This window comes from Carassius auratus, unplaced genomic scaffold, assembly GCF_003368295.1.
Source record: "Carassius auratus strain Wakin unplaced genomic scaffold, ASM336829v1 scaf_tig00029244, whole genome shotgun sequence".
Lineage (NCBI taxonomy): Eukaryota > Metazoa > Chordata > Actinopteri > Cypriniformes > Cyprinidae > Carassius > Carassius auratus.
In genome coordinates, this window is record NW_020525756.1 from 90,414 (window position 1) to 115,909 (window position 25,496).

The 25,496-nt window shown below is 35.6% G+C and overlaps 1 long non-coding RNA gene across 2 annotated transcripts in view; it reads right to left on the minus strand.

Annotated features, from left to right (window-relative positions):
* Positions 1 to 21,961, minus strand: part of LOC113079800 (uncharacterized) — a 31,078-nt gene extending 9,117 nt beyond the window's left edge. Inside the window, exons 1-3 of one of the 2 annotated variants that reach the window (XR_003281754.1) lie at positions 21,595 to 21,960; positions 19,127 to 19,419; positions 17,087 to 17,705 (exon numbers count right to left, since the gene is read on the minus strand). This is a non-coding gene — a long non-coding RNA (uncharacterized LOC113079800). Of the gene's footprint in view, positions 1 to 17,086; positions 17,706 to 19,126; positions 19,420 to 21,594 lie in introns of those variants that run through there. The other variant, XR_003281755.1, reaches the window with a different exon arrangement.
* Positions 21,962 to 25,496: the final 3,535 nt, after the last annotated feature.

Below are 25,496 nucleotides of genomic sequence, written 5' to 3' on the forward strand. Positions count from 1 at the left end.
AACAAAAATAATGTTACAGTTGAAAAACAATGTCGTATCTTACACATAACTGAAAATTGTAAAAATTAAAGACGATAATTGCATATAAAATACATTGAATATAAAATATTATATATACATTTGTGTGTGTGTGTGTATGTATATATATATATATATATATATATATATATATATATATATATATATATATATATATATATATATATATATATATATAATTTCTTTAGCAATTATATTAATATAAATAAAATGATATAATAATATGAATTAGAATTATTAAGAATTTACATTTAGTCATTTAGCAGTCCAAAGCGGCAATGATACACAAGTACGGAATAAGTAAATAAATAAAAATAAAAATAAAAAGATAGAATAGAATAGGAAAAGAATAGAGCAAGCTAGTGTTAGAGTCCTTTTTTTTTGCTTTTGTTAATTGTATAATAAATAAACAATAAAACAGACAGAATACAAAAGGTTTAGAGAAGCTAGTGTTAGCTGTTAGTAAATAAATAAAGTGCATGTCTAACAGGTGCATAAAAAAAAGAATTAGAATAGAGAGTGCCAGAGGGTAAAATAAAGATGGAGGAGATGTGTGGTTTTTTTTTTATCTGATTCTTGAAGATGGCAGTTCATTCCACCAGGAGGGAATATTTAATTTAAAAGTCTGTGAAAGTGATTTTGTATCTATTTGGGATGAACAATAAAGTGACATTCAATTGCAGAAAGGAAGAGACTATAGGGTACATCATTCTGAAGTGATGAATTTAGGGAAATGGGTGCAGAGCCTGTGGTGGTTATGTAAGCAAACATCAATGTCTTGAATGTTATATAAGCAACTATTGGTAGCCAAATTAATAAACAGAGGTGTGATATTGTGTTTTATAATATAATATAATATTAACTATTTTTATTTTTAGTTTTGCTTTGAATCAAATGATTCGCGGATCCGCTCCGAAGTCCCGATCCGAATCAAATGATTTGCGGAAACATATTGTGTTTTATAATATAATATAATATTAACTATTTGTATTTTTATTATTGCTTTGCTATATTGTATTGAAATCTTGTACCAAAGATAATTTTTTTTAGCTTAAAATTTTTTTTGAAAAATATTTTTTTTAGAACTTTTTTGTTAGATTTTTGCACTAAAAAAAGATTTTTTTTTATTTCAGCATATTTAATTGATAAATTATTTAATAAACAAATATTTCATAAATATATGTATGAGTATAGAATGCTAAAATAAATATATTATTAAAAAAAAATAGTGCTTACAACACATTTTTGATTGTTTGACTTCTTGAAAGAGAATATAAGCAAAATATAACAATTTGTGTTTCCCTCTAACTAAATTTCACATGCAGAAACACAATTACTACACTTTTAAAATGAAACCATTGGTTAATTTTCTTGAGGCATCTACACAGTAAAAAACGTTGGGTTACACATATTGGGTCAATGTCTTAAAATTTATTTGGTATTTTTTTTCCATCGTTGGGTTATTTTTAGTTATAACCAAACTGTTGGGTTAAATATGTTTCCCGCTTCACTCCGTTCAAATTTTAAAGGTCCAGTCAGAGACTCAGTGCGGACATCAACAGCAGCCTGCACGATTACAAAAGGTAAGGAACTGTTAATGTAATCGTATGCAGGGGGGGGGGGGTTCTCTGATTGACAAATTTTCTGCTAAACTCCTCATATGAATGTCTGCATGTTTAATTCAGAATGTTTAGCGTCCGTGGTATGAAAATAATCGCTGCGAGACGCTTCCGAAGTGAACGAGTCTTCAGAGAGTTGAGCGCGAGACGCAGCATCTATGTTGTCAGATCCAGCTATTATAAGGTTTTTTTTTACTTGTTTTTCCACTTAATTTAACACTTTAGAAAGTTAATAAAGTAGGAAGTTGAGGTTTTATGGTCAGCGATAACTTTATAACTTCCAAAATATCTTAAATAATTTCAGTCCGTTTTATTTATTTATAGGTTTTTGTTTATTTTAATAGAAAATCTGGCAACATTCCTTCGCCCTGCATTAGTCTGGCAGTTATCAAAAAAGTGAGCGGCTATTTACACTAAGTGCAAATAGGATAATTTTTTTGTGATATGCTATTTACACTAAGTGCAAATATCAATAGATTCTATGCATACTCTATTCAAATGGCAGGATTTTCTGCTGTTTATACTAGGCTACTTACTTCAAATAGTGGCAATTATCTGCACCTCAGTATTGTAGTACATTATAAAACAGAATGCAATAATAACTTATTGAGTGTAATTTAATGGATGTCACCTTATTGGGACAATAAAACCCTCCCTACACCTACCCTTAACTTTTTGAGTATTTACTTCATTTACATTGAAAATAAATACTTTTCTGATGTGATTTGAAATTTTAAAAGGGAGAAAAAATAACGCCAAAAGGCTGATTCGAACCCGTGTTGATCACATCAATGACACACAGTTTATCTTCTGTGCCACTGGAACTTAGTTAAGAATTGTCTTTTGTAATCTGGACTATGCAAAAAAGACGTTTGGTGGGTAATATGTATGTTAACAAACTTTGATGCAATAAACAGGGCATGATTTAAAAAGAGAATGCCTCCAAAAACATCTACATTTCTGTCTCTTTTCAAGTGTTACAAAAATATAATTAGTTTAATTTATAGGGGTTATTATATCACAGTTCTATAATAAGGGGGTTATTATAGAAACTCCCTGGACCTCACTAATTTTCAAAGCCTGGCTAAGGCCGTGGTTATAATAATAAAGCGCAATATATTTCAGTATTTGAACCTTATAATTAAATACAAACGATGGAGAAAAACTGCAAAAAGGTCCACTTTTTGAAAAAAAAAAAAAGAACCCCCCCTTTCAATAGGCTGGCTACGAACCTGGTATGATGTATATAACTGTTATAGCATTAAGTAATGTGTATGATACGTTAATTATTATTTTTTTATACGTTAAAAAAAGTTTTTATTCCCTTTCAGATCGGCACTTCGGAGCCTGTTCACGACTCCGTTGATTCAGATCGGCACTTCGGAGCTTTTTCGCGACTCGGTTGATTCAGATCGGGACTTCGGAGCCTGTTTGCGATTTTTAAAAATTCAGATCTGGACATCGGAACAGGAATTTTTTATCAAACAGTTCATTGGTGATAAATTAATATTTGGACCTGAGCCTTTTTTTTTTTTTTTTACTTGTCGATTTGATTTTTTTATGATTTTAATGACTTCTGAAAGTAAAGCCTTCTTGTACCTCAGTTGCATGTGTTGTGTTTTATTAATTGTGGATGGATTTATCAACTGAGAAATAAAGTTGAACAGAAATTATAATGAACTCTTAAAGATGAAGATGAAAAGAAATGGTAATATTGCATATAAAATGATATCTAAGTATGAACTAACTTGGGCAATACAGTAAATAGTCTTACTCAGTGAAAAAATGTTTGGCTCAGTTTACAGAAAAATGTATGTCACACAACGTTTCATTATGATGCAACATTGTTTCCTCCTCAGATGAGTATTTAACATCTTTATTATTGTGGGGATTAGTGTGTAAGTGCTATACACACACACACACACACACACACACACTGATTATTAACTGATTATTATTATAATTTTTTTACAGGAGTTTACTCATCGAAACTGCATTTATTTGATCAAAAGTACAGGAAAAAAAAAGTTAAATATTATTATGAAGTAAAACAAAATTTTTCTATTTAAATATACATTAAAATCTATTTTATTTCTGTGATTTTCAGCATCATTACTCCAGTCTTCAGTGTCACATGATCTTCAGAATTCATTCTAATATGATGATTTATTATCAGAGTTGTGCTGCTGAAACTGTGATATTCTTTCAGAATTCTTTAAAGAAAGAAAAGTTAAAAAGAAGAGAATTTATTTAAAATGGAAGTCTTTTCTAACAATAAACACTGGAGTTCAAAAGTTTGTGGTCAGTAAAATATATTCTTTCTTTCTAAAAAAAAAATAAATAAAACTCTTTTAGGATGTATTATTGATTGTTTTGATTCAGATCGGCACTTTGGAGCGTGTTAGCGACTCTGTTGATTCAGATCGGCACTTTGGAGCATGTTAGCGACTCTGTTGATTCAGATCGGCACTTTGGAGCATGTTAGCGACTCTGTTGATTCAGATCGGCACTTCTGAGTAGAGTTGGGTCCGAGTCCACCTTTGTCGAGTACGAGTCAAGACCAAGTCCACAAACATAGAGTCCGAGTCCGAGTCCGAGTCCGAGTCCAAAAGGGGCCGAGTTGGACTCAAGTCCGAGTTCTTAAAGGCCGAGTCCGAGTCGAGTCCGCCCGAGTCCAGAAAGTAATTAAATTAAAAAAGATTATAAATTGGAATTGTACATTTTTACATTATATTAATATTTTAACCTTTCAACCCATTAAACCAATGGCAATATAAAAATGTAATAAAAAAAATACCACTGTTACATCTAGTCATTGCCATTGAACATTTTTATTTTATGTCAACAGAACTAGTTTCCTATCAAAAAAGTTTTCAAAGGTTTTATTGTATTACAAGTGCATGAAAATACAAATGAACCTATTTTATTATTGTATCACACTATATTGTCCTCCAGTTAAAAATGACATTTCAGTTATTTAATGCCTCTCCCCCACATTTGACAGAGGTAAAGTGCAGCCAATGAGGAGATCCTTAATGATGGCATTATGATTTTCTTGTTGTCTTGCAGAACTTGCATCATAAAGTAGCACTGCTTGTTTGGTCAGTTCTGGTCTTGCAAATCCTGCAATGCTGAGCTGTGCAGCATCTGTTGGTTGCTGCTGCTGTCTCTGGTAGTCGGTTGCATCGGTTTTCGGATCACCAGTAAACTGAACCGAAAACCGTTTCTTTCGGAGGCGTCCGATTTGAGAACCGATGAACTGATGATACTGCACATGCGTGTAATTTTTCAAGTATTTTGTTAAACATCGGAAAGTGTGATAAAACTATAATATATATATATATATATATATATATATATATATATATATATATATATATATATATATATATATATATATATATATATATATACTTTTTTTTTTAAGATAGGGGCTACTTGTTTCTAATCTGTATATTGTAGATTATGTATGGGCCAAAGGGGTTTTCAGGGAAGTTGGACAATAATTAAGACTCTAAAGACTCCATGTTTAATATGAATAAGGGATGATTTATGAAATATCTGTACTGTATTTATAGTTAATGTTGACAGATTCACAAACTGAGTTTGTAGTAAACAGAACATGAACACGACTAGAGCAGCTGATGATACTGCGCAGCATGTGCCGGTGTCCTGACATTTTATTAGAGTTGGGTCCGAGTCCACCTTTGTCGAGTACGAGTCAAGACCAAGTCCACAAACATCGAGTCCAAGTCCGAGTCCGAGTCCAAAAGGGGCCGAGTTGGACTCAAGTCCGAGTTCTTAAAGGCCGAGTCCGAGTCGAGTCCGCCCGAGTCCAGAAAGTAATTAAATTAAAAAAGATTATAAATTGGAATTGTACATTTTTACATTATATTAATATTTTAACCTTTCAACCCATTAAACCAATGGCAATATAAAAATGTAATAAAAAAATACCACTGTTACATCTAGTCATTTCCATTGAACATTTTTATTTTATGTCAACAGAACTAGTTTCCTATCAAAAAAGTTTCAAAGGTTTTATTGTATTACAAGTTCATGAAAATACAAATTAACCTATTTTATTATTGTATCACACTATATTGTCCTCCAGTTAAAGATGACATTTCAGTTATTTAATGCCTCTCCCCCACATTTGACAGAGGTAAAGTGCAGCCAATGAGGAGATCCTTAATGATGGCATTATGAATTTCTTGTTGTCTTGGAGAACTTGCATCATAAAGTTGCATTGCTTGTTTGGTCAGTTCTGGTCTTGCAAATCCTGCAATGCTGAGCTGTGCAGCATCTGTTGGTTGCTGCTGCTGTCTTTGGTAGTCGGTTGCATCGGTTTTCGGATCACCAGTAAACTGAACCGAAAACCGTTTCTTTCGGAGGCATCCGATTTGAGAACCGATGAACTGATGATACTGCTCATGCGTGTAATTTTTCAAGTATTTTGTTAAACATCGGAAAGTGTGATAAACTATATAAAAAAATATGTATATATATATATATATATATATATATATATATATATATATATATATATATATATATACAGAGGTGGGTAGAGTACCCAAAAACTTTACTCAAGTAAAAGTAAAAGTAATTCTAGAAATATTTACTCAAGTAAAAGTAAAAGTACTAGTCTTGAATAGTTACTTGAGTAAGAGTAAAAGAGTATCGGATAAAAAATCTACTCAAGTAGTTAGTTACTAGTTACTTTGGGTCATATATACAGAGCCTTTTTTTATATAGATATATAGACAAAAAATGTATGTAATGTATGTGTGTGTGTATAAATGTATATATTTCATCAGCCTTTAATCCAATTTATGTAATTTATTATAAAACCCTGTCTGTTTATTTAAGTAACAAATATAGGTGTCATGCCATAACATATTTTTAATACGACTGACTTTATTTTAAATGTGAATTTAACATTGAAAGTTAATGTGATATAAATATTGCTACTAATCTTTCATTGTTCAGAAAGAGAGCAAATAACATTTACATTATTAAACATAATTTTCACTGACAGTCTAGATTTCATTCACTCTCAGAAACTCCCATTAAAATCACTGAAACTGTTAACACTGTGAAATCAATATCTTAATTATAGATTCGTACACACATCTGCACTTTGTTGTTTCTGACGAGAGAATTCGGCAGAAAGAGGTATTCAGTAAGTGAGCGAGTGAAGGAAGCACCGGCATTTCAGCGATGACTCATCGGAACACCTCTGATTGGCCATTGCATTCAAAAGCTCAACAGAACCATGTGTGATTGGTTAATGCGCAGCGCTGTAAAAACGCGTCTGTCTCTGGCTCAGCGCCAGCAAGCGATCACAGATCTGAATTTAGCAGCTGATGATATGACTTGCTGAACGTACTCGCACTGGTGTGATTGTATTAAAATTAATAAAATCTTAATCGGCTATTCTTTGTCTTTTGGAAGCTGCATTCAACCTGTTATAAGCCACACACGTACAACAAACTAATGTCACAGTGGTATCTTGTACTGTAATCGAATGTAGCCCAAGTTATTACCTGTTAAACAGTAGACAGCACACGCGTTCATCTAATAAGGATCTCCATCGCAAGCAAAGAATAGCCTTTGCAGATTAGCTTTCAATTCAGTGCAGTTCCATAGCCCCGTTTTCAACGCGGCTAATATTCTTAAACGTTACAACTCTGAGTGAACCGCTTCAGAACTCAGCGCGTGCAGCATGGAACTGAACGACTCAATCAAACTGATTCATGAACCAATTCACTCGTTTGCCAATTGGTTTGATCAAGCCTTTGAACAGAGTTGACTCAAAAGAATGAATCATTCGCGAATGGGCATCGCTCATTGTCCAGAGAAAAGTAGACGGCGCGTTTGGAATAAACTGAAGCATTTATTGCATTAAGATAAAGTAACGAGAGGGGCGTCGCCCACAGTAACGAAGTAAAAGTACAAATTTTTCCCAAAAAATGTACTCAAGTAAGAGTATAAAGTACCCATCTTTAAATATACTCCGAAAAGTATTCGTTACCCCGAAAAATTACTCAAGTAAATGTAACGAAGTAAATGTAACTCGTTACTACCCACCTCTGTATATATATATATATATATATATATATATATATATATGTTTTTTTTTTTTTTTTTTTAGATAGGGGCTTCATGTTTCTAATCCGTATATTGTAGATTATGTATGGGCCAAAGGGGTTTTCAGGGAAGTTGGACAATAATTAAGACTCTAAAGACTCCATGTTTAATATGAATAAGGGATGATTTATGAAATATCTGTACTGTATTTATAGTTAATGATGACAGATTCACAAACTGAGTTTGTAGTAAACAGAACATGAACACGACTAGAGCAGCTGATGATACTGCGCAGCATGTGCCGGTGTCCTGACATTTTATCCTACCCTGTCAGATTTTCCTACCCGGGTTTTGAGCGATTCTCGTTCTCGAGTCAAGAACCGGTTGTATCAGTTTTCAGATCATCAATAAACTGAACCGAAAACCGTTTCTTTCGGACGCGTCCGATTCGAGAACCGAGGAGCTGATGATACTGCGCATTCGTGATTCAGCATGAAGCCAACTGACTCACAGCGCGTCTGAACCGAACTGATTCTTTTGGTGATTGATTCTGAACTGATTTTGTGCTAATGTAATGAGTGCGGGTAAACCGAGGGCTTGAATGAAGGGCAATCTGACGAAACGTAAGTTCATTTAATAACAAATACATCGCAATGGATTATGTATCCGGTGAACTGTTTTTTTTTTTCAACCGGTTTATTGAATCAAACCGTCCGAAAGAACCGGTTCGCGGAAAAGAATCGAACTTCCCATCACTAATCCACACTGATATCCAGTGAGTGGTGCGTGTGTTTCTGCCTGCCGGTGTGGTGCAGTAAAATGACAGAAGGGGAGACATTCATTAATTTATCATTTCAATTTTATGCTGGTTTTATTGTTACACATGACGTGGACTCGACTGTACTCGGAATATTTTCCGAGTCCAAAATGTTCAAGTCCGTGTCAAGTCCGAGTACAAATTCACCCGAGTGCGTGACAAGTCCGAGTTCATTCAAAATTGGACTCGAGTCCGGACTCGAGTCCGAGTCCAAGTTCGAGTACCCCAACTCTACATTTTATCCTACCCTGTCAGATTTTCCTACCCGGGTTTTGAGCGATTCTCGTTCTCGAGTCAAGAACCGATTGTATCAGTTTTCAGATCATCAGTACACTGAACCGAAAACCGTTTCTTTCGGACGCGTCCGATTCGAGAACCGAGGAGCTGATGATACTGCGCATTCGTGATTCAGCATGAAGCCAACTGACTCACAGCGCGTCTGAACCGAACTGATTCTTTTGGTGATTGATTCTGAACTGATTTTGTGCTAATGTAATGAGTGCGGGTAAACCGAGGGCTTGAATGAAGGGCAATCTGACGAAACGTAAGTTCATTTAATAACAAATACATCGCAATGGATTATGTATCCGGTGAACTGTTTTTTTTTTTTCAACCGGTTTATTGAATCAAACCGTCCGAAAGAACCGGTTCGCGGAAAAGAATCGAACTTCCCATCACTAATCCACATTGATATCCAGTGAGTGGTGCGTGTGTTTCGTCTGCAAGCAGGAGACTTCTGCCTGCCGGTGTGGTGCAGTAAAGTGACAGAAGGGGAGACATTCATTAATTTATCATTTCAATTTTATGCTGGTTTTATTGTTACACATGACGCGGACTCGACTGTACTCGGAATATTTTCCGAGTCCAAAATGTTCAAGTCCGTGTCAAGTCCGAGTACAAATTCACCCGAGTGCGTGACAAGTCCGAGTTCATTCAAAATTGGACTCGAGTCCGGACTCGAGTCCGAGTCCAAGTTCGAGTACCCCAACTCTACTTCGGAGCCTGTAAGCGACTCCGTTGATTCAGATCGGCACTTCGGAGCTTTTTCGCGACTCGGTTGATTCAGATCGGGACTTCGGAGCTTTTTCGCGACTCGGTTGATTCAGATCGGGACTTCGGAGCCTGGTCGCGACTCGGTTGATTCAGATCGGCACTTCGGAGCTTGTTCGCGACTCCGTTGATTCAGATCGGCACTTCGGAGCTTTTTCGCGACTCGGTTGATTCAGATCGGCACTTCGGAGCTTTTTCGCGACTCGGTTGATTCAGATCGGGATCTGATTTTTTAAAATTCAGATCTGGACATCGGAGCAGGAAGATTTTGTCAAACAGTTCATTGGTGATAAATGAATATTTGGACCTGAGCCTTTTTTTTTTTTTTTTTACTTGTCGATTTGATTTTTCAATAATATCAATGACTTTTGAAAGTAAAGCCTTCTTGTACCTCAGTAGCATGTGTTGTGTTTTATTAATTGTGGATGGATTTATCAACTGAGAAATAAAGTTGAAGAGAAATTATAATGAACTCTTAAAGATGAAGATGAAAAGAAATGGTAATATTGCATATAATGATATCTAAGTATGAACTAACTTGGGCAATACAGTAAATATTCTTACTCAGTGAAGAAATGTTTGGCTCAGTTTACAGAAAAATGTATGTCACACATCCTTTCATTATCATGCAACATTGTTTTCTCTTCAGGTGAGTATTTAACATCTTTATTATTGTGGGGATTAGTGTGTAAGTGCCACACACACACACACACACACACACACACACACACACCGGTCAGAGCAAAATTGCAACAATAGAATTTCTGCCTGTTAATTGAAACATTTCAAATTAAGTAGGCTAACCTATTTAAATTAATGATACATAAGTTTTCAATTTTACTTAGACCTGTGACTTCCAAAAATTATGGAAAAAGACATGATAAGTGTATTGCTGCCCAACATTCTGTCCAACCAAGTTTCCTTTCATTTACAGTGTACTTTTGTTCCTCCCTACAAGTCCAAATCAAGGGTAAAGTGTGGTAAAATTTACTCACATTAGCCGCAAATATTGCCACAAATTTTCTGGAGGGAGTGAAAACCGGTTTAGTCTGTCTCTAAGTGCAAATGATAGTAGATCCCCAGCAAAGACTGTCAAAATGTGAACTGTAAGCTTAGTTTTTTTTTTTTTTTTTTTTACGTGTGCTTTCTCTGTACTTTTGTAATTTAAAGGCCTTTGTGCATAAATTGTCTTTAAAACCCATCCTGTCATCTGCACCATACCACACAAATGGAAAAATGGTGTGCACATCATACATGGAAATAAAGCGGTCCTTCATTGACATTCACCCTGTAGGTAAAAGCAACACTTAAAATTACAGTGCCCTGTGTAGTCAAGTCACCTTTATTTATTTTGTGTAAGACAAACGTTGTACTATACAAATCATTCCAAGAAGCTATTTTTAAAAAAAAAAAAAAAAAATGACAGAATTTACATTTTTGGTTGAATTATCACTTTAACCAATTTAAATTCGCTATAGCTTTTAACTAATTTAAATTCACTCAAATATCATCCCATTGCATGTTAACTGAACTTTTTTTTTTAAATTCTTTTAAGGTTGGCACTAATTAGTGCTGTACTTGAATCAGAGACAAGCCAGAATCCACATGTCCTCCTGGTGCTTGGTGACAAGGAAAACTCTTCCCAAGTTTGTATTATTTTAAATGGGGAGGCGATGAAACAGAAGACGATACTACAAGCAGTCGATCTGTGTTTCAAACTTTTCTTTGTATACGGCATCTACTACTTAAACCCCTCTGCTCCCATTTGAGAGTTTTTGGAACACACAGTCTTTAATAGTTTCTTCTGCACACGGTCTCCTCCTTAAAAACTTTGTATTTAGTAATCAGTAAAAAACTTTTTTATTTTATTGATAATCAGTAGGTCCAGCAGTATATATTTTATTATTATTACTTGATTTTATGATTATTTTTTGTTTTATTATTATATGTTATGTTCATTTTATTTGAAAGTCGTAATATATGTATGGTATGGCAACCCATACTCAGAATTGGTGCTCTGCATTTAACCCATCCAAGTGCACACACACAGCAGTGAGAAGTGAACACACCGTGAACACACACCCAGAGCAATCAGTGGGCAGCTATAGAGCCAGCACCTGGGGAGCAATTGGGGGTTCAGTACCTTGCTCAAGGGCACTTCAGCCATGAGTATTGAGGGTGGAAGAGAGCGCTGTTCATTCACTCCTGCCAGCACAGAGACTCAAATCTGCGACCTTCGGGTTACAGGTCCAACTCTCTAACCATTAGCCCATAGCTGTGAACTGTATTTGCACATTTGTGTGTTCTGATAGGAATATGAATTGACACATTTGTACAGTACATCTTGAAAATGTCAGTTGTATTTTTTACACATTCTTGTACATTTAAATAAAATATTTTTAAATATATTTGTAAATGTGTTATTTGCATATTCAAATTAAATCTGTAATTTACAACTAAGTAGTTTAAAATATGGTGGTATTAAGTAATTTTTAATAAAAATACTGATGTTAATTAATATAAATAATTAACTCAACTGTTGGATAATTTTAACCCAACAGGATTTTAACCCAATGGGTTGGGTTGAAATAACATGGGAAGGTGCTATACCAACCCATAGTTGGGTTACAGGTTGGGTTATTTTTAACCCAACATATTTTAGTGTGTATAATTTATTTTTCTTTTCATTTGTTTGTTTATTTAATTGTACTGCCTTAATGGTTTGATGTTTTCTACGGTTTATAAAAAAAATTCTGAAAAAAGATTCGCAAATCTGCTCCACAGCTCCGATCCGAGTCAAATGATTCGCGGATCAGTTCCATAGTCGCGATCCGAATCAAATGATTCGCAGATCCGCTCCGAAGTCCGGATCCGAATCAAATGAGTCGCGAATCCGCTCCGACGTCCCGAATCAAATGAGTCGCGAATCCATTAGGTCCTGAATGACAGAACCTAATGATGCCATGTAGACAGAGAAGAGAAGTGGTCCAAGAACTGAGCCCTGAGGCACCCCAGTAATTAGCTATTGTGACATGGACACCTCAACTCTCCAAGATACTTTAATGGAACCTATCCGAGAGATAAGACTCAAACCACTGGAGTGTGGTTCCTGAGATGTCCTTTGTCAGTAGGGTTGACAAGAAGATCTCATGGTTAACAGTTTCAAAAACAGGGGATAGATCCAGCAAGATCTGGAATCCATTCTTGCCAACAACTGAGAGCAAGGCAGTCTGAGTTGAATTTCCACTTCTGAAACCAGACTATAATGTTTATATAGAAATTGATTTAATTGGCAAGATGATATTATATGACGTGATTAAAACATATTCTCAAACACACACACACACACTTATTATAAGTTTCTTTATACAAAGTCATATTTATAGTTATATCCAAGTTAAATATATAGAAATATTCATATGCAATTAATACAACAAATTCAAATAATCAATTCTTGGCAAATGTAAATAACCCACTGTTAGATTAACAAACTTTTGGAATATTGGTGTACCAATTTATTGTAACTATTTGCTAAACACCTTTAATTGTTTAATTGACACCCTTTATCTGAAGAGAAACTACTATAATGCACAACTTATTGTGGCTTATTGCTATTATAATAATAAAAAAGAAACAAAATGGCTCATCCAATCAGAATTAAGAGCCAGAACTTTACGTTTCATAAGAGGTTCTCCTATTCTAGTCCACTTTTGTAATTCAGTAGATTTGTTCTGTACATGCGATCAGATCAGAGTTTAAGCGCGTCACAGTAATAACTGCGCAGTTAGTTCAAGTTCATCTGGTAGCGTAACAATCAGCGCTCTCTAATAACTGGTTTCTGCTGTGATTAGTAAGATCAGAAAGCCTTGTGGAATGTGACTGACGTGTGTTCACAGTTCTTTAACGACATGCTAATTGGAGACTGATAGCAGCTGGGGGAAGTGTGACATCTCTGTCCGAGACAGAACACGAGGATTAGGCTCTCAGCTAGCATCTTTGTTTTAGAGATTAGCTCCCTGACCTTAAACTGCTAAAGTGCGTTGCGCTGCTCAACCACGGTCAGGTCAGCAGACGTGTCTCTAACATGGGGTCCTTTAGCTTCAGCGCTCATTAAAAGGACACACATGACCTCTTCAGCCATCGCTGGAGTCATATGCTGCCTTCAGCTGCTCGTGAGATGCTCCTACTGACGAGTTCAGCAGCCATAATTATGATGTGATATACACTGACGTGATTTTGGTTGGAAAAATACCCCAACCCTGCTGAAAAAAATAAGCTAAAACCTACTAAAGATGGTTGGATGGTCTTAGCTGGTCTCCCAGTCTGGCTAGACTGGTAAAGCTGGTTTTAGCTGGTTTTTCCAGCTGGTCTCCAAGTCTGACCAGCTAAAACCAGCTAACCAGCTTAGGCTGGTTTTAGCGGTTTTCTTTTTGTTGTAGTTGTTGTTTTTTGTTTTTAAAGCAGGGAAGTCCTCTCTTCTTCAATGAGGAAGTTAAATCTCAAAAGCTACTTGCCACACTCACATTTAAATTACAGATTCAAATCAGAAAAGAACACTGGAAGCCTCACATTCAAATGGCCTTGCCACCCTAAAGTTAAAAATAAGGTGGCATTTGACCAATTTGTCTTTTGTTTCTGTCTCTCTTTTCCTTCCTTGTCTAGCTAGCTTGATTTCCCTCTGTTTTGACTCTCCAAATAGTCAAAAGTCTGTCTTCATATTACAGACAACATAATCCGTCTCAACCAAGGTTTTGGTTCATGTGGTTGTCAGACAGAAATAGACTCGAAGGCTCTCAGATGAATGTGCAAAAACAGCTTTTAACATGTTTCTGAAATAAAATGAATGAGCTGTGATTTAAGGATGCACTTCTATTAAAAGGTACAGGAGATGTTCAGAAATATGCTCTGCTCAAGATCAGACAACTTAATAAGGTGATGAATGTGACAAGAAAAGTTGCTCATACATAGAAAAAGTTAGTCATGACTCAGAAAGGGATTCACGGCTTACAAGAAAACATCAACCTTAGTTTTATTTTGTTCTTTTCACATTTGTTAATTTACATCTCTTGCATATTTATTATTATACCATTTTCTGAAGATGAATGTTAAAGATTTATGCTTAAACCACAAATAAACACAAACATCCATTGATAATACTTATATAATACTAATACCTGTGCTGTTTTCCCTCCAAAATGATGTCATTTCCTGAAGGATGAGGCCATGAAGGCTTTTGTTAGCTAAAATGATTAAAATAAATGGAAAGTCATTCTGAAGATATTAAGGACTCAAGTTAAAAAACTAAAAAAAACTAATTTAGTTAATTAAATTAAATTTTTATAAAATTTTCTAATTATAAATTTTCTAATTATGATTTTTTAGTTAAAAAAACTAATTAAATTTTCAACCATGTTGTCCAACCAAAAATGAAAAATCTCTCATTTTTCAAAATAATAAACATTTTTAAAAAATGTTATGGTTGTAATTACAATACAAGTCAAACATTGAAGTAAGTTGCTGTTTTTATCGCTCTTCCGAAGAATTTCTTTTGTTTTGCCAATGTAGCCACAAAGAGGAATTTTGTTAAAAAAAATGTAAATGTCCAATTTCATTTAGTAAATGACTTTTCTTTCTGTTTTACAGTTTTCTTTGGGTTGTTTGACTAGGAAAATATCAGCTGAAAACTGATGAGCTCAAAACACCCAGTCTCTCATACCACTGAAGTGAATGTTATACATATATCAGTATATACTGTATTGTAATATTTGATGAATGATTGTTGTATCTGATTGCATTAATCTGTATAGAGTGACAACAATCCAACTACTCCAACATTTATGATTTCACATTTATGATTTTTGACTAGGTTCATATCATCTAAAGTTTATTGCTTTGGTAGCTAACATACACTTTTTTTATGTGAGCTTTTACTTGTTTGTATATTAATCACACAATAATTACACAATTTTGATCATGTAAAACCAACAAAATTACAGCAGCATCAGAGCACATTTTATTTTATTATTAAAAGTGAATTGGATTAATGATGATTTTGACCGAAAACTGTTGTTACAGTAACTAACACGTCTTCACACCTCTTGATTGATGACAAATTTCAGTTTTCAGTTTTTTCTTTGCACATTCAGTTTAACAACATAAAGTTCAAGAGTGTAAACTTATAATTAAACACTTCAGCTACCTCGTTATGTTCTTCCTTCACTCATGTATTAAACGTACATGATCTGTTTTTAGTGCATTTACTTGAACTTCTCAGGTAATATCAATGGGGGGATGCTTCCGAAATTACATCAACAGTGGTTACATATACATATATTCAATAGTTTGATCTAAATTATTGCTAGAGACAATTTAATATTTGTAGGGACATGTTCTTAGCATCCCTACTAAATTCTACACCCTTGACTCCACTTTATGTCATTCTAAAGCTATGCATTTCTTTCTTCTGCAGTGCATACACGCACAAACTACATTTTTGAACAATGCATAATGTAGAGAGGAAGTGTAATATTTCTGAGCAGCAGTGACGCCTCATCATGCAAACGAATGCAAATACAAATCAGTAAATGTTTGACACGTTTGTGTTTGCATTTTAATGATCCTGTGAAGTCTGACTTGCATGAACAAACATAAATGTACTAATAATGCTAATATATAACTGTATAAGTGGGAGCAGTTAATTCTTTTTTCATGCATGAGAGGAATCAGTGCTACTGAGGTGCAGCTGTTGTTTGGGGGTTTAACAGGTCAGGTTGATGGTCAGGTCAGAGGGCAACTGTCTGCTGAACCTGCCCCGGGGCAACAATAGTCAGAGACGTGTTTGCATCTTCATGCAGAGGCACAGCAACCAATACAAATTCTTTATGGGAAATCATATTTTTATCAGAAGTAGCATTTTGCTTGACCAGCATGATTCTGCATCATCAGCAACATGATTTCATTAATATTCATGAGCTAAATTTATGTGTGATCCTGCTTATGTGTGTGTTCGTGTGCGGCGGAGAGGACGTTTATCAATTCAGAGCGTGAATCAAACTTCAACATGAATCTCAAGCTGAAGAAGGTTTTCCTCCATGACAGAACATGTAACTTCAATCTGCTCAGTGATCTGACAAACAAGAGGAAGACAATGACAGATAGAGACAAACACTCACATCACCGTTACTCCATTAAAACTGCTGCATGCATTTGACAAGCTGAGCTTGGTCCATGACATCAGATGAGTTACTGATACTAGTGATAAAACTTGCAAATATAATGTATATGAAGATACAGAAGCATGGTAGTACCATGTTTTTTGGACCTGAACTACTGTAAAACCATTGCAATCTTTGAAGTACTTCGGAGTACCATGAAAATGCATTGGTATATGAATAAAGTAGTCATTTACCATGGTCCTTAATATATGAATATAAAAAAACATTATTTTATTATGACCCAGAGCAAAATACATAAAACTATGTTTAACGTCATTATACAATGAATGCCAAGTGCCATGATTTGTGGACATGATTTAATTTGTGCAATAAATATATAACAAACCCAACTGTGTGATCAGTATCCTGATATAGCAAAGTATTAATAAAAGATGCAATAATTAATATTATGTTATAAAGCACAATACGGAACAAAACCATGAAATCATGTTTAATGGTAGATCAGATGGTACTTGGCTTTCATTGTATACTGTAAAATAAACATAGAATTTAATTGAAATTATTTAATTGACATTAGACTATGTCACAGATGTGGAAACATTACAAAATGAATCTCAGGATTAATCACAGTCTAGTTTTCCAGAGAACTGTTATAACCAAGGTTTGTTAATGGACGACTTGACTGCATTAAATTGAATCATTCCCAACATAATCAGCTCCAGACTGTGGAGAATCCATCAGGAGACGGTGACAGTAAGCGGAAGAGTCCAGGGGTCCGGCCTCACGCTGCTGTAGGGAATCTCACACCTCCTATAGAAGCTCCTGGACGAGGCTGAGAGATCATGTGACTGACGCTCATGCTAGGAAATCTTTCATTGAGTGCAGGAGTCACTCAGAGACAGTCTGCAATATCTGGAGCGAACCAAACACTCTCTCAGCTAACAGGGAACATTCTCAGAACATTCCGGCAAGGTTCTCTCAACGTTACGATCAAAGCATTATGGATCATCCATTCTTAACGTCAAAAGAACAGTTCACCCAAAAATGGAAAATTGTGTCAATTTATTTGAAAAGAGAGGTTTTGAAGAATGTTGGTGACCAATCGGTTAACGGTAGCCATTGACTTCTATAGTAGGCCCTTTCAAAAATACTATGGAAGTCAATGGGTGGCAACAACAAGTGTTTGGTTACCAACATTATTCACAATCTCTTCTTCTGTGAGCAGATGATGTGGACAGAAACTCTTTCAGATTTGGAATAACTTGACTGAGTAATGACAGAGGTTTCATTTTTCTGTGAACTATCCCTTGTACGTTCTCTCATCTTTAATAATAGAAAAACAAAACCATTTATGCAACATTCAGGGAACTTTTCTGAAATGTGTTCTTGGACATTTGTTCACTTGCTTCAAAATGTTTACTTGCTCGGTGTCTGAAACAAAACTTGAGAATAACCTGAGCTTCATCCTCAACAGCTCTCACTGTCTCAGTCCAGAAGAACGTAAACATCACTTTGTTTCAAGGTGGACTCTGGGAGGCTCGCTTTAATTGAATCTCATTTAAGTCAGCACTTGGATTTTGCCAAAATGTGAAGTGTGCAGATGAACACACTGTGCTGGAAATGCTTATCCTTCTCTATCTAGTTAGTTCATCTTAGAAATAAAGCAGATATTCTTTCGAATTAAATTTGAGAAAATGTAATTTGATGCACTAGACACGATGGGTCAAGGTGACCTCACACAGCGTCCTCAGGTTGTATTTTGCACATTTGACAAATGTAGTAGATTGTCTGGGTTTTCAGTGCATGCAAACACTAGTATAATATGCGTTTTATGTAATATGCAAGCCCTGAACCCTGTAGAGCATAAACCTAATCTCCTGTTTGGAGGTGCTGCTCCCTTGTGGTGGAGAGGAATCGTCACACAAGCCCAGAGATTCAGGGGACAAGTCACTGTTTGTAAATTAATCAATCCTCTTTCCAGATAAGTTGGCATCATTGTATATTATATGATTTTTCTGAGCCTCCTTATTAGTGCTGCACTGTGAATCGACACTATGTAGTTACGTATATACGTACTATATAAAGTTCAATGACAAAGACTCATGAATTTTACATGCTTTTAAAAGTCCTGACGTGTATGTTTTGCACGGTCATTTACACTGTTTTCACAAAAAAAAAAAAAAGGTAATGTGTTCGGTAATGTGTTCACTCATACAGTGTTTGTCCAGACACCTGACAATGATTTATATTCCAAGCAAACATTTTTATTTCAACAATCAGATTACAGATAAGCATGCCTTAAATATGTAAATAAATTAAAGGAAGAAACATACCTGAAGGATTGAAATCCTCATCATGGCTCTGTTGTTGCTCAGCTGTGGTTTCTCTCCTCGTCTTCCTGTAGTCCAGCAGTGTGACGGAGCTCATCTTCAGTGGCGTCTGCTGTTCTCCAGCGTTACAGTCTGAACCCAGAGACTCTGTGGGGGTTTGGTGACTGTTACACACTCTGCTCTGCTCCACTGACGCTCAGGAGAAAGCGAGGCTGTGTGTGTCCTGTGTGTCTCTGATCTGAGATCAACTCTCTGAACAGATATCCAGTGTCACACAACCAAACCTTTTCCAGCTCCTGATAAAAACACAATCAATTGACAAATCAACAAAAATGCCAACCAACAGCAAAATCTCCAGGGTCACCAATTCTTTCTTCAACTGACAGATTTCTGTGATGAAACCATCAATATCCAGCGAAGACAGATCAGTTCCTACTGATTTACAGCACATCACATCCACCTGAGCGCTCATGATCAACACCTGAACACTAACACATCAGGAGTAAACACATCTACATTGATCAAAATCCATGCGTTTTTTGTGGTTTTATCAACAGGACACCATCTATGTTGACGATGAAGAATAATGAATCTTTAACCTGAATAAAATTCTCAATGTAAAGATTCTGCATAATTATTTCCATTCTCACATAAAATTAAACAAGCAATACTCACATATTGTAGCTCGATAAACCAACAGATTGAGTGACCATCAAAATAACCGTTAAAATTTGGAAGGCTGAGATTCGCACTTCAGCACCATGACGTGGCTTAAACTCACAGTAACACACGGACTCAGGGACAGAAGGGAAGATGTTAACAAGTTGATTTATTAAAAGCAGGTATGTAAATGACTGAATGAAAGGAGCAGATGGGAGAATTCGGAGAATCCGTTGAGCTAGGTATTGTGATCGGGGTATACTAATCTTCCTTTTATAGGCAAAATTATAGAAAAGGTAGTTTTTAAATCAGCTGAACATCTGCTTAAACTCAAATGGATACCTGGACAATTTTCAATCTGGTTTCCGACCGCATCACAGCACAGAGACAGCACTCATTAAGATAATAAAATGATATTCGCTTAAATTGTGACTCTGGCAAAATACCGGTGCTGGTATTGCTAGATCTCAGTGCTGCGTTTGACACGATCATAACATACTACTAGAGAGACTGGAAAATGGTGTCTGGCTTTCTGGGATGGTACTCAAATGGTTCAGATCATACTTAGAAGGGAGAGGCTATTATGTGAGTCTAGGAGAGCATAAGTCTAAGTGGACGTCCATGACATGCGGAGTCCCACAAGGCTCTATTCTAGCACCGCTCTTGTTTAGCCTGTATATGCTTCCATTAAGTCAAATAATGAGAAAGAACCAAATTGCCTATCACAGCTATGCTGATGATATCCAGATTTACCTAGCCTTATTTCCAAATGACTACAGCCTCATTGACTCCCTCTGCCAATGCATTGATGAAATTAATAGTTGGATGTGCCAGAACTATCTTCAGTTAAACAAAGAAAAAACTGAAGTCATTGCATTTGGAAACAAAGTTGAAGTGTTCAAGGTGAATGCATACCTTGACTAGGGGTCAAACAACTAAAAATCAAGTCAGGAATCTTGGTGTGATTCTAGAGACAGACCTTAGTTTCAGTAGTCAAAGCAGTCACTAAATCAGCATACTATCATTTAAAAAACACTGCAAGAATTAGATGTTTTGTTTCCAGTCAAGACTTGGAGAAACTTGTTCATGCCTTTATCACCAGCAGGGTGGACTTCTGTAATGGGCTCCTCACTGGCCTTCCCAAAAAGACCATTAGACAGCTGCAGCTCATCCAGAACACTGCTGCCAGGATTCTGACTAGAACCAGAAAATCTGAGCATATCACACCAGTCCTCAGGTCCTTACACTGGCTTCCAGTTACATTTAGGATAAAGTACTTTTACTCGTATATAAGTCACTAAATGACCTAGGACCGAAATATATTGCAATATAAACCTAACAGAGCACTCAGATCATTAGGATCGACTCAGTTAGAAATACCAAGGGTTCACACAAAACAAGGGGAGTCTGCTTTTAGTTACTATGCTGCCCGCAGTTGGAATCAGCTTCAGGAAGAGATCAGATGTGCTAAAACACTAGTCACATTAAAATCTAGACTCAAAACACATCTGTTTAGCTGTGCATTTATTGAATGAGCACTGCGCAATGTCCGAACTGATTGCACTATATTTTCACGTTTTTTTTTTATTTATTTATTTTTTATGTAAAATCACTTAACTGTTTTAAACGTTTAAATCATTTTAAAATTGCTTGTTTTATTTTTCTTTTCTTTATGATTATTTTTCTTTCTTTTATGTAAAGCACTTTGAATTACCATCGTTTACAAAATGTGCTATATAAATAAACTTGCCTTGCCTATACTCCATATGACAAGTGTGGGGTTTACAGAATGGGGTTTACATTGCACACACCTTGGGAGAGATGAAGGAGAGGAGAACTTGGAAGAGAAGTCGTTGGAGAATTGCTGGGGAAACACAGGAGTCTTGGAGGATCATGTAATCAAGGAGGTTAGGAGAAAGCTTGGTTTGGAGAGTCAAAGCTAATAACAGAATACCGGAGAAGTTCCATGTACTGGCTACAAGATCGAACAACGTGAGAGACTGAGGTGTGTGCTTAAATGAGGTGTTGAGCTGATTGGATAATAGTGAACAGGTGCAGGTGATTAATACTCAGGTGAGGGGGTGCACTGTGATTGGCTGGTTGGTGAGACCGACTTGTGACACTCACGTGACTTAAAACTCAATGGGCTCAGGGGAGGGAACTGTAACTTTACCTGCTGGTGTCGCTATCGGACATTGTTTCTTTAGAAGAACGAGTGCTTTATAGTCTTTTTAATGTTATGTCTTACTATACTGAAGCATTTGTACTGTGTTTTTTTTTCTCATCCAATATTTTGAGGAGACACTGTCTCTCTTTTTTTGTGGATGCTAACGGCCTTGAGCATCTTCATTTATACTTTTTTATTTTTTTATTTTCTTTTTAAACCAATTAGACTTATTCGTTTAAAGCTGCGGTAGGGAACTTTTGACAGTCTAGCGGTTAATAAACAGAACTGCTTGCGTCTTGCGGATGAACATCGTAGCCGGAACTACTTCTCTCTGTTTATGTCTATGAAGAATCACAAAGGTACTGGGTTAATCCGCTGCGGTACCCCCAAAGCAATCTAAAATAGTCCGAATATAAACACTTATTATAGGTGCACCCTAGTGATTCAGGACAAGCCAAAAACACGGTTTGGAAAATGGATTCATGGTGTACTCGCTTATTATATACATTTTTCTACATTTTGAACACAAACAAAGTTACGGACCGCAGCTCTGATTTGTTGTTTTTTACCGGGAACGATGGAGTTTCTGCAAATGGCAATAGGACACTGGGAGGAGCCAGAGGAGCTTGATTTTTTCACAGATTATCTGTCTCATATTCTACTGTCAGGACATAATGACAGGTTTAATAAATATGTAAAAAAATATTTTTTTTACAAAAGTTCCCTACAGCACCTTTAAATTAATAAACATTTTTAAATAGAATGTGTCAGGGCCATAACTCGCAAGACATGGGAAATACATTTGCAAATAAACTTTCAGTTTGAAATTTGGCAGTCACTGTACAAATTGGACAGTGACTGCCAAATCGTGCAAGATTTGCAGTAGCGAATATGTCACAATTTATGCATGTATCAATGGAAAATGGAATTGAAAAAAATATAGATACAGCCTAATTTGCAATTCCTTTTGAAAATAGTCTGGAATATAATTTCATATATTAAAGCCTATATAAAGAAAAAAAAAAATTTTTTGATACAGTATTTTCATTTAACACATATACATGTGTTAAACAAATTTTGTTGTTTGATTACCATTTAATGTGAGACTTTATTTAGTCCCTTTAAGACCGAATGCATGGATGTAAAATACGGACACATATCCTGTTTTTATCCACCTGTTTATGTTCATTGTAAGCCATAACCAATGGTATTTACTTGAGAAACTCCACGCGATGGACATTTTGAACTTTGATGTGTATTATTCAGCACAATTCTGCCTTTTGTACTAACTGCAAGTTAATCGATAACTAATTGAGATTGGATAGTAATTTTGTTCTAAGACGAGCTTGGCTTCCTTCAACACCTAGATGGAATACTTTAGATTTAGATTTTTAGATTTTTAAAAATAAAAAAGAGGGGGAAAATGGGATATCTGGTCACCAAACTGCTCCATATTCATGATTATGGGTTGAGCTATTGTATGACATCACTGCAGGTGAGTTAATGAATTCAGTGAAGGTGAAACTATTAACAGATGAGCTGGAAGCTTCGTCAAACAAGAACCTCTTTATTCAGACACTGACATTAATCATCACATCTAATACTCACAGGTAAGTGATTCAAATGTAAATGCTTGTTCAGTAGTTTTTATTTTTGAAATGGTATCTGAATATTAAGTCAAGTTTTATATCTGCTGTCATGTCACACAAATAGAAACATAAAATACATGAACTGCAGACAAATGCCCAAAAACAAGTAAATAATTATAATTACAGCAGACTACATTAAATTAAAGAATGGCCATGACTGCTACAGTTAGCAAAAAGGAAAGAAAGAAAGAATGAAAAAAGAAGAGTTAGGTACTACTGTTACCTTTTCTGGATGAGTTGTGTGTTGTATACAGAAATAACATTATTTTATGATGTAAAGGCAGATGTATTTAGAGGATACTATTTTCAGTGTTTTGTTTTTGTCTCCAACAGGACAGAAATTAATATTAAGTTCTTTGATTTTGGTTTAAACACTGGGAACTAGGTTAACTTTAATTAGAAGGCTTACTTTATTATTTCCACTCCAAACTAAAAATGACCTTATTTTGTTACATTTAGGTTTTTGCATAAGATAAAACATGGACATGATCATAAAATTAATTTTAGCTACTTTTGCCTTTTTTTGAAGGGGAAAGACACAAGTTAACCAACAAGTTGAACTAGTTTAACAGAATAATAAGAATTTTTAGCTTAGGTGGCAAAAGTAGTCCCGGCCCGCGCATGTAGCCTGTCAGATACCCTTGTACATGCTCCGAAGTGCCGATCTGAATCACCCAAGTCGCGAACAGGCTCCGAAGTGCCGATCTGAATCAACCGAGTCGCGAACAGGCTCCGAAGTGCCGATCTGAATCAACCGAGTCGCGAACAGGCTCCGAAGTGCCGATCTGAATCAACCGAGTCGCGAACAGGCTCCGAAGTGCCGATCTGAATCAACAGAGTCGCGAACATGCTCCGAAGTGCCGATCTGAATCAACAGAGTCGCTAACATGCTTCGAAGTGCCGATCTGAATCAACAGAGTCGCTAACACGCTCCGAAGTGCCGATCTGAATCAACAGAGTCACTAACACGCTCCGAAGTGCCAATCTGAATCAACAGAGTCACTAACACGCTCCGAAGTGCCGATCTGAATAAAAAAAATCAACAATACATCCTAAAAGAGTTTTATTTTTTTTTTGGAAAGAAAGAATACATTTTACTGACCACAAACTTTTGCACTCTAGTGTTTATTGTTAGAAAAGACTTCTATTTTAAATAAATTCTCTTCGTTTTAACTTTTCATTCATCAAAGAATCCTGAAAGAATATCACAGTTTCAGCAGCACAACTCTGATAATAAATCATCATATTATAATGATTTCTGAAGATCATGTGACACTGAAGACTGGAGTAATGATGCTGAAAATCACAAAAATAAAATAGATTTTAATGTATATTAAAATAGAAAAATTATGTTTTAAAACAATGTTGCATCATAATGAAAGGATGTGTGAAGTACACTTTTCTGTAAACTGAGCCAAAAAAAAATTCACTGAGTAAGAATATTTACTGTATTGCTCAAATTAGTTCATACTTAGATATAATTTTATATAAACAATATTACCTTTTTTTTCATAATCATCTTTAAGAGTTCATGATCATTTCTGTTCAACTTTATTTCTCAGTTGATAAATCCATCCACAATTAATAAAACACAACACATTCTACTGAAGTACAAGAAGGCTTTACTTTCAAAAGTCATTGAAATCATTTAAAAATCAAATCGACAAGTAAAAAAAAAGGCTCAGGTCCAAATATTCATTTATCACCAATGAACTGTTTGACAAAAACTTCCTGCTCCGATGTCTAGATCTGAATTTAAAAAAATCACAAACAGGCTCCGAAGTCCCGATCTGAATCAACCGAGTCGCGAACAGGCTGCGAAGTCCTGATCTGAATCAACCGAGTCGCGAAAAAGCTCCAAAGGGACGATCTGAATCAACGAGTCGAGAAAAAGCTC